General features: G+C 31.8%; 1 long non-coding RNA gene across 3 annotated transcripts in view; it reads left to right on the plus strand.

Annotated features, from left to right (window-relative positions):
- LOC139847538 (uncharacterized) overlaps positions 1 to 14,621 on the plus strand; it is a 36,189-nt gene extending 21,568 nt beyond the window's left edge. For 2 of the 3 annotated variants that reach the window (XR_011759557.1, XR_011759559.1), the window contains 6 exons: positions 12,164 to 12,423; positions 13,105 to 13,169; positions 13,303 to 13,346; positions 13,507 to 13,650; positions 13,739 to 13,999; positions 14,160 to 14,621. This is a non-coding gene — a long non-coding RNA (uncharacterized lncRNA). Of the gene's footprint in view, positions 1 to 12,135; positions 12,424 to 13,104; positions 13,170 to 13,302; positions 13,347 to 13,506; positions 13,651 to 13,738; positions 14,000 to 14,159 lie in introns of all 3 variants that reach the window. The other variant, XR_011759558.1, reaches the window with a different exon arrangement.
- The last annotated feature ends 421 nt before the right edge of the window (positions 14,622 to 15,042 follow it).

The raw sequence follows: 15,042 nt of genomic DNA on the forward strand, positions 1-15,042 counted from the left end.
TTATTTATATATAGAGATATATTTTAATTAATAATTATTATAATATCCTATTTTTATTTTATTAATTTTTTATAACAACAACATATAATACATCAAATTATTATTTATATAACCATACACACATATCTATTTACAATTATTTGTTCGTGAATCGTCGAGAATAGTCAAAGGTTAAATTGAATGTATGATAACAGTTCAAAATTTTTGAGACTCAACCTAACATACTTTTCTTATCGTGTCAAAATTATATAAAGATTAAGTTTAAATTTGGTCAGAATTTTTCGGGTCGTCACAGTACCTACCCGTTAAAGAAATTTCGTCCCGAAATTTGAGTGAGGTGGTCATGGCTAACAATAAAAATGTTTTTATGACGAATATGAGTTGATAAATAGAGTTTTATTACCCTTGAGTAATAAGGTTAAATTAATTCGATTATTCGAAGAGTACGAATGAAGCTATCACAGAATAGTGTATTGAGAAAAATAAGATTCGTCTTGACTTTTGTCGTAGTCATGGTTGAATTCCGGAATTCAAGGGATTTAAAGAAAATCTTCGAAATCTAAAAGATCTGATTTCTTCGAGATTTAAGGAAATTAGGATCTCTTTAATTAAATGTGATGATCTGCCTCGATTACTCTGTCTGATATTTCCATTATAAATTGAGCTCTTCTGTTCCATTATTCTCACCATTCCTATACTTTCTTCCTTAATCCATACTTCTAAATGTTGTAAAAATGCTTAATCCGGTACTGATCCTTGTCCTTTTTCTGACAATCACTTCTGTCTTCCTCCTTTTTCATCTACCACCGGAGGAATATGCTTTCTTCTATTTCGCCCTTGGGGTTATATTGTTTTTAATTCTCCCTTGTCTTTATGTTGCGATAAACATTGATATACACGGTTTGTAATTTATGTGTTGTTATCGGGCTTTATATTCTCCCTTATATTTTGAAGCTCTATGCTTTTGTTTTCTCTTCCCGACTTCAAGTCAAGCGAATAATGGTCCAGAATTTATAGATATAGAGTTTCGAATGATTATAATATTCTATGCAGGAAGGAACGTGATAGCATGATTTTATTTTCAAATTTATCAATATCACGGAAGATAGAACCATCAAGAATACATTTTCTTGATATGTTCAGGAGTTAAGTAGAATGAAAGAGTTTTGTAACATGGCACATGATGAGGGTATGACCTGTGAACCGTCATCACGTTCCATTAGAAATTCAGCATGACTCACTATAATATAATCACGTTGGCCTGACGTCATTATATTATACTAACTCATGCTTCAATTCCCAAAACTTCTCTAGGAAATCATTCATAATTTAAACTCGATTGTTATAGGATTTGGAAACTAAAACAGTTTCCTTTATGATTTAACACAGATAGCGCGAAGAGATAAATATTTTCGGACAAGAATATTTATGAAAATATCTTCAGAAATATCGAAGATATTTATGATGATATTTTGGAATTTCTAAGTTCGATGGTTGATAAAGAAAGATTTTCCGCAAGATTTTAACATGAGTACGGAGCAAGATATTCGTTGAAGATTTCATCGGATCCAGAATTATCTGGTTTCTTTGAATATATGGTATGGTCCTTGTATTTGACCTTGGTCTCCTTCATGGTTTGCTCAATCTGTTTTTTAGTACCAAATTTTTTTTATCGAGCGTTCCTAACACTCTCTTCTTTATCATCAAACTATTGGTCATTAAGACCATCTACAACATGCTACTTCGTCAGCATTTTCAAAGTTAACGGATATGGGTCATCGGTTATCAAACTGAGGTGGTTTCAGGAGAATTGTATGTTTTTAGATGATTAAACGCTGATGGTAATATGGTGAAATATAAAAGGTTCCCCAGTATCAATAAAGAGTACGCATATATATCAAGGTTATAATAAGGTTGTTTCGGATGAAAAGTCGGAATTGACTTGCTGGAGCTGTGACAAAATTGACTAATTTGAAGAAGAATTGCAAAGTTATTTTGGGTAATAATAACACTAAAGAAATTAACACAGCTATGTGTTAAACGTTTATTCAGTTTCCGAGGGTTTTTCAGGTGCATAACTATATGCATCAACCTTTTCTTCTGTAGATGAAATGCGGCTGGTTCATCCTCTCGATCGAGGTGTTTTCAAGAATCATGAAAGATTTGAACGCAGATTGCAATCGTTAAGATACAAATGAGGTTTAAAATGAGATCAAGTGGCAAACTTGAAGAAATGTTTAGTTTCATATGTTACAATCAATATTTTAATTCATTTTAATTGTCCAATATTATTAGTCCACAGTCGATAGTCCACAGTTAACAATCCAATAATTCATATATAGTTTAATATATAATATTCGAATTAATTAATACGTTTCGTGACCCGTATACGTCTCAGACTCGATCACAACTCAAACTATATATATTATTGTAGAATCAACCTCAACCCTGTATAGATAACTCCCGCATTACTGCATATAGAGTGTCTATGGTTATTCCAAATAATATATATAGATGCGTCGATATGATATGTCAAAACCTTATATACGTGTCCCGATATTAAAAATGCGTAAAAATAAATAACAGAAATTAAATGACGATAATTAAAATTGCGAGAATGTAAATTGCGATAAATAAAATGTAATCAGTTAGCTAGGAACAGTTAGCTGGAACAGTTAGCGTGGATTCTTAACAAAATTTCAATTAGTTAATTCGTTTGTTTCTAACAAATTTTATTTTGTCCAATGTTTTCTTCATTATGCCACTTGTTGGATCCTGATAAGTCAAAATCCAAATATGAAATTGAATGAAAATGGTTGTATTGTGGTGAACGGATTCGTATATCTTGTGGATGTAAGTAGGATAGTAAATGACTGTTGAGTTAGATTTGAAAGAATGTACTGTGTAACTTATTAATGTGAAACCCAAATATTCCTCGGGTATTACCTACCCGTTAAAATATTCTCATCATTAACAGTTTGCACAAAAGAATTTTTAATTACAATCTTCATGAAAATATACATACATATATATTTTCTTCAGATGTAATCATGGATTTAATGAGTCAATAAGATATTAAACTCATTTGATTTATTGTTAATACTAGATTACATAATCTTTAAAACTTTAGAAATTTCATAATTGCCATGTCGAGCGAAGATAATCGATATAGAATGATATGTAGAACAAGGATCACACTCGAAGTACAGATGGTGATATTGAAGCGTACGATGTTGATATCCGAGGTACAGATTGCGATGTTGAGGTTTACGACGTGGTTGTGGTTGGGGGTGGTAAGGGTACTGTTGGCGTTGATGATGGTGGTGCTAATTATGCGGCTGGTGCTGCTGCTGGTGTTTGTAACCTTCGCACCATGTTCTCTAAATCCGTCACGCGAGCGCGTAGTTCATTAACTTCTGCTAGTACACCGGGATGATTGGCGGTCGGAGCGAGCGAATGAACAAGATTCGAAATATGAGATAATATATAACCGTGACGAGAGACTCTAGAAATAAGAGAGAAAATGGTTTCTCGAACAGGTTCGCCGGTAAGTGCTTCAGGTTCATTGTCAAGAGGGCAATTTGGTGGATGAAATGGATCACCTTCTTCTTGTCTCCAGTGATTTAGTATATTACGAATCCATCCCCAATTCATCCAGAATAGATGATGGGAAATTGGTTGATCCATTCCGGTCACACTGTTGTCGGAGCTCGAGTGAGAATCCATATCGGAATAGTTGTAGGGATCGGAGGAATTTGAACTAGATGCGGAATCCATCTTGTATAATCGGGGAAATGAATTTTTAATATGGAATAGATTATAGAAGTTAGATTTGGTACTCTTCAATACATAATTTACATATGTATATATAATACCAAAATCCCGTAAATTACGGAGAATCTTTGAAAAGATGTCAGCCAAAGTCCAAAGTAACAGATATGCTAAGATATGAATTTTGTCTCTACACTATCGAGGCACTAAATGCAGTAAGACGTGTCTAGACTTATGAATGGTAAGCAGGCAATTCCCTAAAGATGATAAGATGATTTCCGACTAAATATGATAAGCAAAACTTTTGACATGTAAATACGGTCGAAGTCCAGACTCACTAATATATCCTAACGACTTGTCAGTTAGACACACTAATGCAGACCTGGTTCGCTAAGACCACCGCTCTGATACCAACTGTGACGACCCGTCCTTATTCCCCTGGACGAAATCATCAACATCTGGTCCCATTGCGATGATCGACTCCAAGTAATGTCTTTAAAATGAACAAATGCACAGCGGAAGACTTAATTTGTACCTGAGAATAAACATGCTTAAAAGTGTCAACCAAAAGGTTGGTGAGTTCATAGGTTTATCATAACAATCATTTTAATATATTAATAGACCACAAGATTTCCGTTTATAAATATATGTACACTCGCAAGTGTATAAAAGTATTCTATAAGCTGTAGGCACCCGGTAACAAGCTTTAACGTTCATGTTTTACCCTCTGAAGTACACCAGATCAGGTGTGTTTAAAATAACCTCGAAGTACTAAAGCATCCCATAGTCAGGATGGGGTTTGTCAGGCCCAATAGATCTATCTTTAGGATTCGCGCCTACCGTACATAGACAAGTAGTTTAATGTTACCAAGTTAAGGGTATATTTCTGGTTTAAACCCACATAGAATTTGTTTTAGTACTTGTGCCTATTTCGTAAAACATTTATAAAACATCGCATGTATTCTCAGCCCAAAAATATATATAAAAAGGGAGTAATGAAACTCACCATAATGTATTTTGTAGTAAAAATACATATGACGTCATTGAACAAGTGTAGGGTAAGTCTCGGATTCACGAACCTATATTGTTCATATATTTATTAACACACATAATTGTAATCGAAAAATTTATATATATATAAATTTATTAGTTATCATTTTTATATTAATAACCTATACGTTTCATATATTCATTTTATAAATAAAAATATAAATTTTTGTTATGTTATATGTATAAAATATTTTTGTATATGTATGTATGTATGTATATATATATATATATATATATATATATATATATATCGTTTATTTGTTAAAATTATAATAATACCTAAATAATAGTAGTGATGATAAAAATAATAATAATTATCATAGAGTAAAAAAAAATAATACTTTTAATATAAATGATAAAAATGATAACTTTAATAAAATGATAATTTTTAATAATAATGTTAATTTTAATAATAATGAATAGTAATAATAACTATAAAAATAATGATTTTACTAATAATAATAATGATTCTAATATTTTTATTAATAACTATAATGATATAATAATGATAATAATAATAATAATTACTAAATAAATAAATAACTACCTCAATGAAGTATTCCTTAAAAAAATGCCCAAGTCCGGGTTTGAACCCGCGACGTTCCGCTAACCCGAAAACATCCTTAAACCATTCCATTGTTTTTTTTTCTTTTTCTTAATTAATACCGTATTTATATTTATTTTACCTATAATGTATCTGTATCATCTTCTTCCTCATTAAATTTCACAATAACATCATAATAACCTCATTCATCATCATCTATATAATTCATCTTGATTTATCTTATCAAAATTTTAATCCTCATCTAATTCTAACCATAATCATCCTACGATTTTATCATAATCATCATATATCATTATCCTTCATCATCATCATCAGTCATCATCTATAATCGTTTATCATCACTATAAGCATAACCACTACATCTATCATCGTATTCGTTAACCGCATCAACTAAGAAATTAACGAACGCAGCTGTAGTCATTTTTTTTATGAGATGGTTTCGTGACCCTTGCCCAATTAGATAGTCCAACAATTCGGAACCCCATTTACGGCCCAATCAAAATTAAAGTTCTCAATCCAATCGAAAAGTATTTGACCCAACAAGGTACATATGGCGGTCTGCTAGTGGATTAAACATGCCGACCCATTTTATAGTTTAGAAAGAAAAAGGTTCGCCCGTGATAAATTTAATTAAGTTCATAGTGGAGACATAAAAAAAATATCATCACTTTACAGCTCACCCTTTTCTACTTTATTACCTATCCACTTCCTTCATCATCAATTAACATTGCAGTTTAATAAAAGGGTTGATTGAATCGAATACAAAGAAACATAAGAGTGGTAATATGGTTTCAATGGTGGTGGTTGTCTAAGAAAAACAGTAAGATTAAAGGTGGTGTTTGATTGGTGGTCTGTGGTTGTATTGACGATAGTAACAAAGACCCAACAGCAGCAGGTATCATTCGAAAGGTAAGTAAGAAGTATGCAGTAGCACTTAACGATATAGTGATGTTTGTATGAATATAGAAACAGAAAAGATAAAGAAACGAGGAGTGAGAGATTATGAGAGAGAGATGGGTCGATTGTTGTGGGTTCTAACCAAAGCTTAGCAATCGATATGGGTTCCTTGGTTTTGGGTTAATGAAATAGTAGTTGCAATGATATTAGTTCATGGTTGTTAAACGAATCAAAAAAACAAAAGGTGATGGTTATGATGGTTTGATGTGGTGATTTAATGGAGTTCGATGGTGGCGGGGTTGGTGATTAAACAAGGAGATGAAGTGGAAGCAAGATGGTTGTGGTGTCTTTTGAACTTGTGGAGCAAAAGGGTTCAGTTTTTAAATCGTATAGTTGATTAATATCAACTTATTGATGGAGTTTATGAAGTTAACAGCAAAGAAATATAAAGCAGGCGATTAAAAATTATTTGATGATTAGTTGTCTCCCACTCATTATCCATCCACTCAAATCAACAATTAAATACTTAACAGTTGGATGAATTTGGTTTTATGTTATTGTCATGCATGCTTTAGCTATCTTATCACTAATATTTGTTTTGTGGTGATATCCGTTAAGCATATAATATCAAATGGTACCATAAGTCAAAAGTTGAAACAACGTTTCATTTTAATAATAAGAAAATATCTTAAATTAAGCAAAATGTGTATAATGTTAGCAGCCTAAAATTTATATAATTCATCTTCGGATCATCGCTTATTTTAAAATTACATAAATTTGAATTTAACTTTTCCAAATACTAATCGGAACGTCTAACGAGTATTACAATCATTTAATATTTATTTTTAATATATCTTATTTATATATAGAGATATATTTTAATTAATAATTATTATAATATCCTATTTTTATTTTATTAATTTTTTTATAACAACAACATATAATACATCAAATTATTATTTATATAACCATACACACATATCTATTTACAATTATTTGTTCGTGAATCGTCGAGAATAGTCAAAGGTTAAATTGAATGTATGATAACAGTTCAAAATTTTTGAGACTCAACCTAACATACTTTTCTTATCGTGTCAAAATTATATAAAGATTAAGTTTAAATTTGGTCAGAATTTTCCGGGTCGTCACACACGCTATATTTTTAAACAATTATATTTGTACAAAATATATTATATTAATAATATATAAAAGGGGGTTTACCGTTTAATGACTGGTTTGTCGATTTTATATTTTAAGTTACAATTAAAACCTAATGCAAAATATAAATGACGATAATTAAAGTAGCGAAAAATAAATGACAATAAATAAATGACGTTAAATAAAATAGCGAGTAAATAAAAGTACGATGAAAAATACAATAAAACAATTATGCTTATTTAAACTTCTGTAATCATGATGTTTGACGTGTTGATTTTGGTTTTATGCCCATGGGTTAATTGTCCTTTGTCCTGGATTATTTAATATGCCCGTCTGGTTTTTGTCCATAACAGTCCATCAGTCATAAATATAAAGTGCGAGTGTCCTCGTCAAATTATCCTTATACCCGAAGTCAAATATTCCAACTAATTGGGGACTTAAACTGTAACAAGGTTTTAATACTTTGTTTAATAATTACACCAGGATATCGACTGCGTGTAACCCAAGGTTTTAATACTTTGTTATCAATTATGCCAAGTGTCCTTGTACATAATTTCACCCCTGTTTTAATAATTCCATAGATTATTAATCCATTCCCGTGTCCGGTTAAATGAACGATTATTCGTACATATAAATACCCCGCCCATCGTGTCCGATTGAGTGTATATGGTTATTTATAGGGACGTCCAATTGTAAATCTTTATATTAAAATTAATAAACTATCATTTAGTTAAACAAATATAAAGCCCATTAATAGCCCATAGTCTAATTTCCACAAGTGTCGTTCTTTTGTCCAAACCCCAATTATGGTACAAAGCCCAATTACCCAATTTTAATATTTTAGCCCAACATCATGATTACTTCGTCTTAAATAAGCATAATAATAACTTAAGTACGAGACATTAATTTAAAAAGGAGAACATAGCTTACATTGATTATTTATCGCGTAGTGGTACACGGACAGAATTTCGACTTCAAAACCCGTAAAATAACCTTTACATAACCCGAACTAATCTAATATAAAACTACCCTATACTATATATACATCCATATATATATATATATATATATATATATATATATATATATATATATATATATATATATATATATATATATATATATATATATATATATATTATTTTGTATTATTATTATTATTTATATTTTTTTATATATATTAAAATCGAACGAATGCATGGCCTTTTATAGGCATTTTGATTTCTGACAGCTCCGCGAGTCGTGGAGTTTTATGCCTGCAAACTCCGCGAGTCGTGGAGTTTGAAAATCCAGCTCAGGATCATTTGTCTCATATCTTGTCGACATGATTATATATATATATATTTATAATATATAAATAATTTATATAATTATTTATATATTATATTTTATTCTTGTGCATAGTTGACTCATAATTTTTAGTCCGTTGCGACGGGCGTTGATAGTTGACTCATGTCCCGGTTCCGGATTTTCGAACGCCTTTTCGTATAATTTAATATCTTGTACTTTGCGTTCCGCAACTTGTACTTTTGTCATTTTTAGACGTTTCTCATCAATAAATTGAACCTTTTGAATTGTATCTTGTACATTTGAGCTTTTTGGATGTTTGTGTCTTCAAATCTTCGTTTTCGCCTTTTGTCTTCGCACTTATTTATTTAAACAATTACAATGAAAATATAATACAATTACATATGAAAACCTATTATTTAGGAGGGATATTGCTATGAAATATATGTTCCTTTTTAGCCTTATCAGGTATATACACTTCAATGATCAGCTCCTTAGCAGCCCATGTGAGTCATTAAACATGTGGGAACCATAATTTGGCAACTAACATGAAATATCTCACAAAATTACAAAAAATATTATAAATCATTCATGAATTATTTACATGAAAACAAACTTACACATCCTTGATATCTAATCCATATACCAACGACCAAAAACACCTACAAACACTTTCATTCTTCAATTTTCTTCATCTAATTGATCTCTCTCAAGTTCTATCTTCAAGTTCTAAGTGTTCTTCATAAATTCTATAAGTTCTAGTTTCATAAAATCAAGAATACTCTCAAGTTTACAAGTCTACTTCCAAGCTTTCTAATCCATTTCAAGTGATCATCCAATCTCAAGAAATCTTCCTTATTTACAGTAAGATATCTTTCTAATTCAAGGTAATATTCATATTCAAACTTTGGTTCAATTTTTATAACTATAACAATCTTATTTCGAGTGATAATCTTACTTGAACTTGTTTTCGTGTCATGATTCTACTTCAAGAACTTTCAAGCCATCCAAGAATCCTTTGAAGCTAGATCAATTTTTGTCACTTCCAGTAGGTTTACATACTAAACTTGAGGTAGTAATGATGTTCATAACATCATTCGATTCATATATATAAAACTATCTTATTCGAAGATTTGAACATGTAATCACTAGAACATAGTTTAGTTAATTCTAAACTTGTTCGCAAACAAAGTTAATCCTTCTAACTTGAATTTTAAAATCAACTAAACACATGTTCTATATCTATATGATATGCTAACTTAATGATTTAAAACCTGGAAACACGAAGAACACCGTAAAACAGAACATACACCGTCGCAGTAACACCGCGGGCTGTTTTGGGTTAGTTAATTAAAAACTATGATAAACTTTGATTTAAAAGTTGTTCTTCTGGGAAAATTATTTTTCTTATGAACATGAAACTATATCCAAAAATCATGGTTAAACTCAAAGTGAAAGTATGTTTTTCAAAATGGTCATCAAGACGTCGTTCTTTCGACTGAAATGACTACCTCTTAAAATATTGACTTGTAACCTATATTTCCGACTATAAACTTATACTTTTTCTGTTTATTTTCATAAATTTCATTTCATTATGAAACCATAGCAACTTGAATCACTCAAAACGGATTTAAAACGAAGAAATTATGGGTAAAACAAGATTGGATAATTTTGCTTGTTGTAGCTACGTGAAATTTATAACAAATCTATACAAATCATAACTTAACTAACTTATATTGTATTATACATGTATTCTAACTTATATTATGTAATCTTGGGATACCATAGACACGAATACAATGTTTTGACATATCATATCGACCCATCTATATATATATTTCGGAACAACCATATACACTCTATATGCAGTAATTTTTGAGTTAGCTATACATGGTTGAGGTTGATTCCAAAATAATATATATACTTTGAGTTGTGATCGAGTCTGAGACTTGTAGACACTGGGTCGTGGATTGATTCGAGATAATATATATTGCTTTATTTCTGTACATCTAACTGTGGACAACTAGTTGTAGGTTACTAACGAGGACTGCTGACTTAACAAACTCAAATCATTAAAACGTAATAAAAATGTTGTAAATATATTTTGAACATAATTTGATATATATGTACATATTTGTTATAGGTTCGTGAATCGACCAGTGGCCAAGTCTTACTCCGACGAAGGAAAATCTGTGAAAGTGAGTTATAGTCCCACTTTTAAATCTAATACTTTTGGGATGAGAATACATGCAGTTTTATAAAGGTTTTACAAAATAGACACAAGTACTTGAAATTACATTCTATGTTGGATTATGAATACCGAATATCACCCTTTTAGCTTGGTAGCCTAAGAATTAGGGAACATACACCCTAATTGACGCGAATTCTAAAGGTAGATCTATGGGCACTAACTCCCCCCATACTGGAAAATGGTATGCTTTAGTACTTCGAGTTATTAATACAGATGGATTTCTGTTTTGGGGATATTCTATATGCATTTTGTTAATGTCGGTTACCAGGTGTTCAACATATGAATGATTTTTATACAGATTGTATGTTATTGAAAGATGAAATCTTGTGGTCTATTATTACGATTTGATATATATAGGTTAAACCTATAACTCATCAACATATTTGTTGACATTTAAAGCATGTTTATTCTCAGGTGATTTTAAGAGCTTCCGATATTGCATGCTAAAATATGAACAAGATTTGGTGTCAGCATGCTTGTATAATATTGTTTAAAACTGCATTCGAGATTTACTTTGTTGTAACATATTAATATTGTAAACCAATATGTATTGGTCGTGTATAAGTGTGATATTTTTAGATTATCAAATTCTTGATAATCTAGGTGGTGTCCTTTTAACGTTGTCAATAAAATAAAGGTTATGGTTTGTTTTAAAAATGAATGCAGTATTTGAAAAACGTCTCATATAGAGGTCAAAACCTTGCAAATAAATCAATTAATATGAAACGTTTATAATCGATATGAACGGGACATTTCACATTGTCCCGTCTTTTTTGATCGAGATTTAATCTCACTTTAATCATCGTTTAGAATCCTAAATACAAGATTACCTGAAATTGTGTTACCCGGATCGTGTTGCCGATTGATAGCGTTAGATGTGATTTTTGTTTATGTAATTTCTGATTGGGGGTGGTGTTGGAATTGCTATGTTTTTTTGACCTTATATCTTTATACTTTCCGCAGTGTGTTAATCAAGTGTTTAGACATTTGGGTGTGTAGGTAAATTGTTTGGCTTTGTTTGTTGTTTGTTTACATGGTTTGGAAGTCTCTTGACTATAGTAACATTTTGTTTTTTTGGAGCATTGGAATTCATTTATGTTTGTTTTTGGTTTATTGTCTCTTGGTTGTCTTTCTCTGTTTTCTAAATTGTGTTTAGATTGTCTATGTTAATGGAAACTAAACAGAAGCCGAAGAAATGTGATGATAAGGAATCCCTGTCTAGTGACCTTTTTTTGATAGTCAGAGTGTTTTCGGGGCAGCCTTCTATGTCGCCGAAAGAAACAGCTTGAAGAAGTGTAGTATGGCATGATAGTGATTTAGATCAGGTCTATTATTGTAATCTATCCGAAATTTTCCATCCTTTGTGACTGCTGCTACTCCGGTGCACTATCAGTGTCGTCTACCACTGATTTCACGGCAGTTCTTAGTGAGCAACTAATAGTAGGTACGTTTACTTATTGTAAGTCAATGATCATTCTCAATTATGCCTTAAAGAGGACTCGAACCTCCACGCTATTTTGTAGAAGCATGGTCTTTTGTTTCATTTCATGAAGTTATATACCGTTCAATTACGAGGATAGACTAACATCGTCGGTCGATGTCCAAGTTTTCTGTTTGAATACAACCTGAAGTTAACCATCTGGATGTTACTAATGTAACATGTTGATAAAGAAGTTTAACTAACATTCACTAGCCAACAAGTCTCACAAAATCTTCTTCATGTATTGATTACAACTGTCCAATCAAAGACCGTAGAATGAAAAACAAATGAAAGAAAATTAGCTCATTTTTTATGAGAAGATTCAAGGGAACAGTGTGCAGACCTAAATGAAAACCAGGGTATATATATATATATAGAAAGTTTATAATGTTTCCAATAAGTAAAAAAAAAAAAAAGTTCCGATATTCTATTGCCATATCTGAAACCATGAACCATAATCTTGATAAAAAATATAGAGGTTGTGATGATGAAATAGTTGTCGTTGTTTTGGTGAATTGGGCGTACAATGAGGTTTAGCTACTTTTTATATCAAATTTATTGGATTTTATATGTGAATTTTATGCGTTTATCAATACTAAAGATGAAGTAATACTGAAGACATTGTTTGTTGATTCAAATTTATAGGTTGTGGTTGCATTTGCTGCAGTAGGTGGCGAGTCTGCTGTTTTAACTTGGCGCCCCGTGTTGCGGTTAAGTTCTTCTATCGTAAAATGTCATCCGTCAACTTATGTTTCTGTTTCTACTGCTTTTTTGGTTAGCACGAGTTGCGGATTTTGGTTGTATTGTTAACTAATACTAATACTTTGTTTTTCTTTTTCATAGGTTCGCCAGAAAGTTCAGATTTTGTCGCGTGTTCGAATTGGTTGGTACGTTACGATATTTTTCAAATCGATAACTTTGTATTTTTGATTATGATTTTGGTGTTTTCATTTAGTTTGTTATTTACCACTGATGATCATTTGTTTTGCATATTACATTCGGCAGACATAACTAATATTTCTATCTTATGTCACTCACTTTTTGTAGGATAGCACAAACAGTTATCATCGACGATCGAATAACAAATATAAGACAATGGAAGTACACGCTTATTGCAAAGGGATTGCAAGAGGAGTCTGTACAGCCCAACACCTACTGCGTAGTGGTGTATTTTAATGGACGAACCAATAAGTATGGTGAAGACAAATTTGTTAAAAACCCATTCATTTCCTTTTGTTATCACACCTTAAAACGCCTTATATATTTTCTACACATACAGGAAATACAGTAACTGGCAGTAGACGTGCCAACTCATTCGTCTTTGAAGTATGTACCGGTATTGTATTTCACTTGATCTTCATTTGGTGTATAGAAGTATTTATTGTTTACAGTATCAAATTAGTATCATAAGCAGTACATGGAGGCATGTTATACACTGTCAATGTTATATAGAAGAAGCAGTCTCTTACCCGAGCTAAGTCTGCTGGTAGACTTTGTTTAAGCTTCGAATCAGCTTTAGGGTCTCAACATTTCATTACAGGTACTACTTCGTTATCTTATTTGTTATGCTTTAGTCGTTTTATAATATTTCGTTACACTAAATTGTATGTTGGTTTGTAGATAATGTGATAATATGTATGTGGAATAGAGTTAACATAATAGTCAGTTTGATCACATATGGATTTTTGTGTGCGTTTCAGTTTCTTTGCCGCTTGAAAGAAAACACAAGAAAAGATCTCATGGCTATAATTTTGTTGAGTCATAAAGATCTCATGGCTGTGATCAAGGTTGTAAAAGATGCGAGTCAGGACGAGTCGGTCAGGACCTTGGAGGGGCGAGTCGGTCGAGACGGGGACGCGTAATCGTTTGTGTTTTACGCCATGCTGATCAGAATTTGTTACACGGTGATACTGGATAAGGATGACATATTGCTTTGGCATCTTCAAGGATTCATGGAGGAAAGGTAACAGAGTTGCCCCCCATATGCAGAAGATATAGGCGCTATCGAATGTGTAGGCTGCTCATGAGCTAAAGCTATGTAGAAAAAAACAAGGACGATATGAAACTGTAATAGCCACCACGTAATATCCATTTTGTGTACGAGTACAAACCGACATCTACCCAAATGCAACCGCCGCAACGCGCGGTCCGTTACTTTTCTAGTTTATTTCTAAATGAAATTGTAGTTACTAAATACAAGAAAAAAAATACTCATAAACAGTACCAAGAACACACTCATCTTGCAACAGGAGAATGTTCCATCGCTATTGAAACGATTGCGACCCATTCTCTTCGATCACGTTGGTCAAACAGTCTCAAGTTATGGAAATCTATTTCGGCAATCTCATCCACGATTTGTTCCTAACCTGCAATCACACCACAACAAACACCAACGCGTAAAACCAAACAAAAATAACAAAAAGTAACTTTCGCATAAACAAATTCTCACGAAAGGATCGAACAACTAAAAGCTTTAAATCCCAAACCAACACCACTCCCCGGCAGCAGCGCCAAAAATTGATGTGCTAAAATGCAACCTAAATTTCTTGAACTAAACTAATCAAATTAACACACAAAGCAGAC

This window comes from Rutidosis leptorrhynchoides, chromosome 5, assembly GCF_046630445.1.
Source record: "Rutidosis leptorrhynchoides isolate AG116_Rl617_1_P2 chromosome 5, CSIRO_AGI_Rlap_v1, whole genome shotgun sequence".
Lineage (NCBI taxonomy): Eukaryota > Viridiplantae > Streptophyta > Magnoliopsida > Asterales > Asteraceae > Rutidosis > Rutidosis leptorrhynchoides.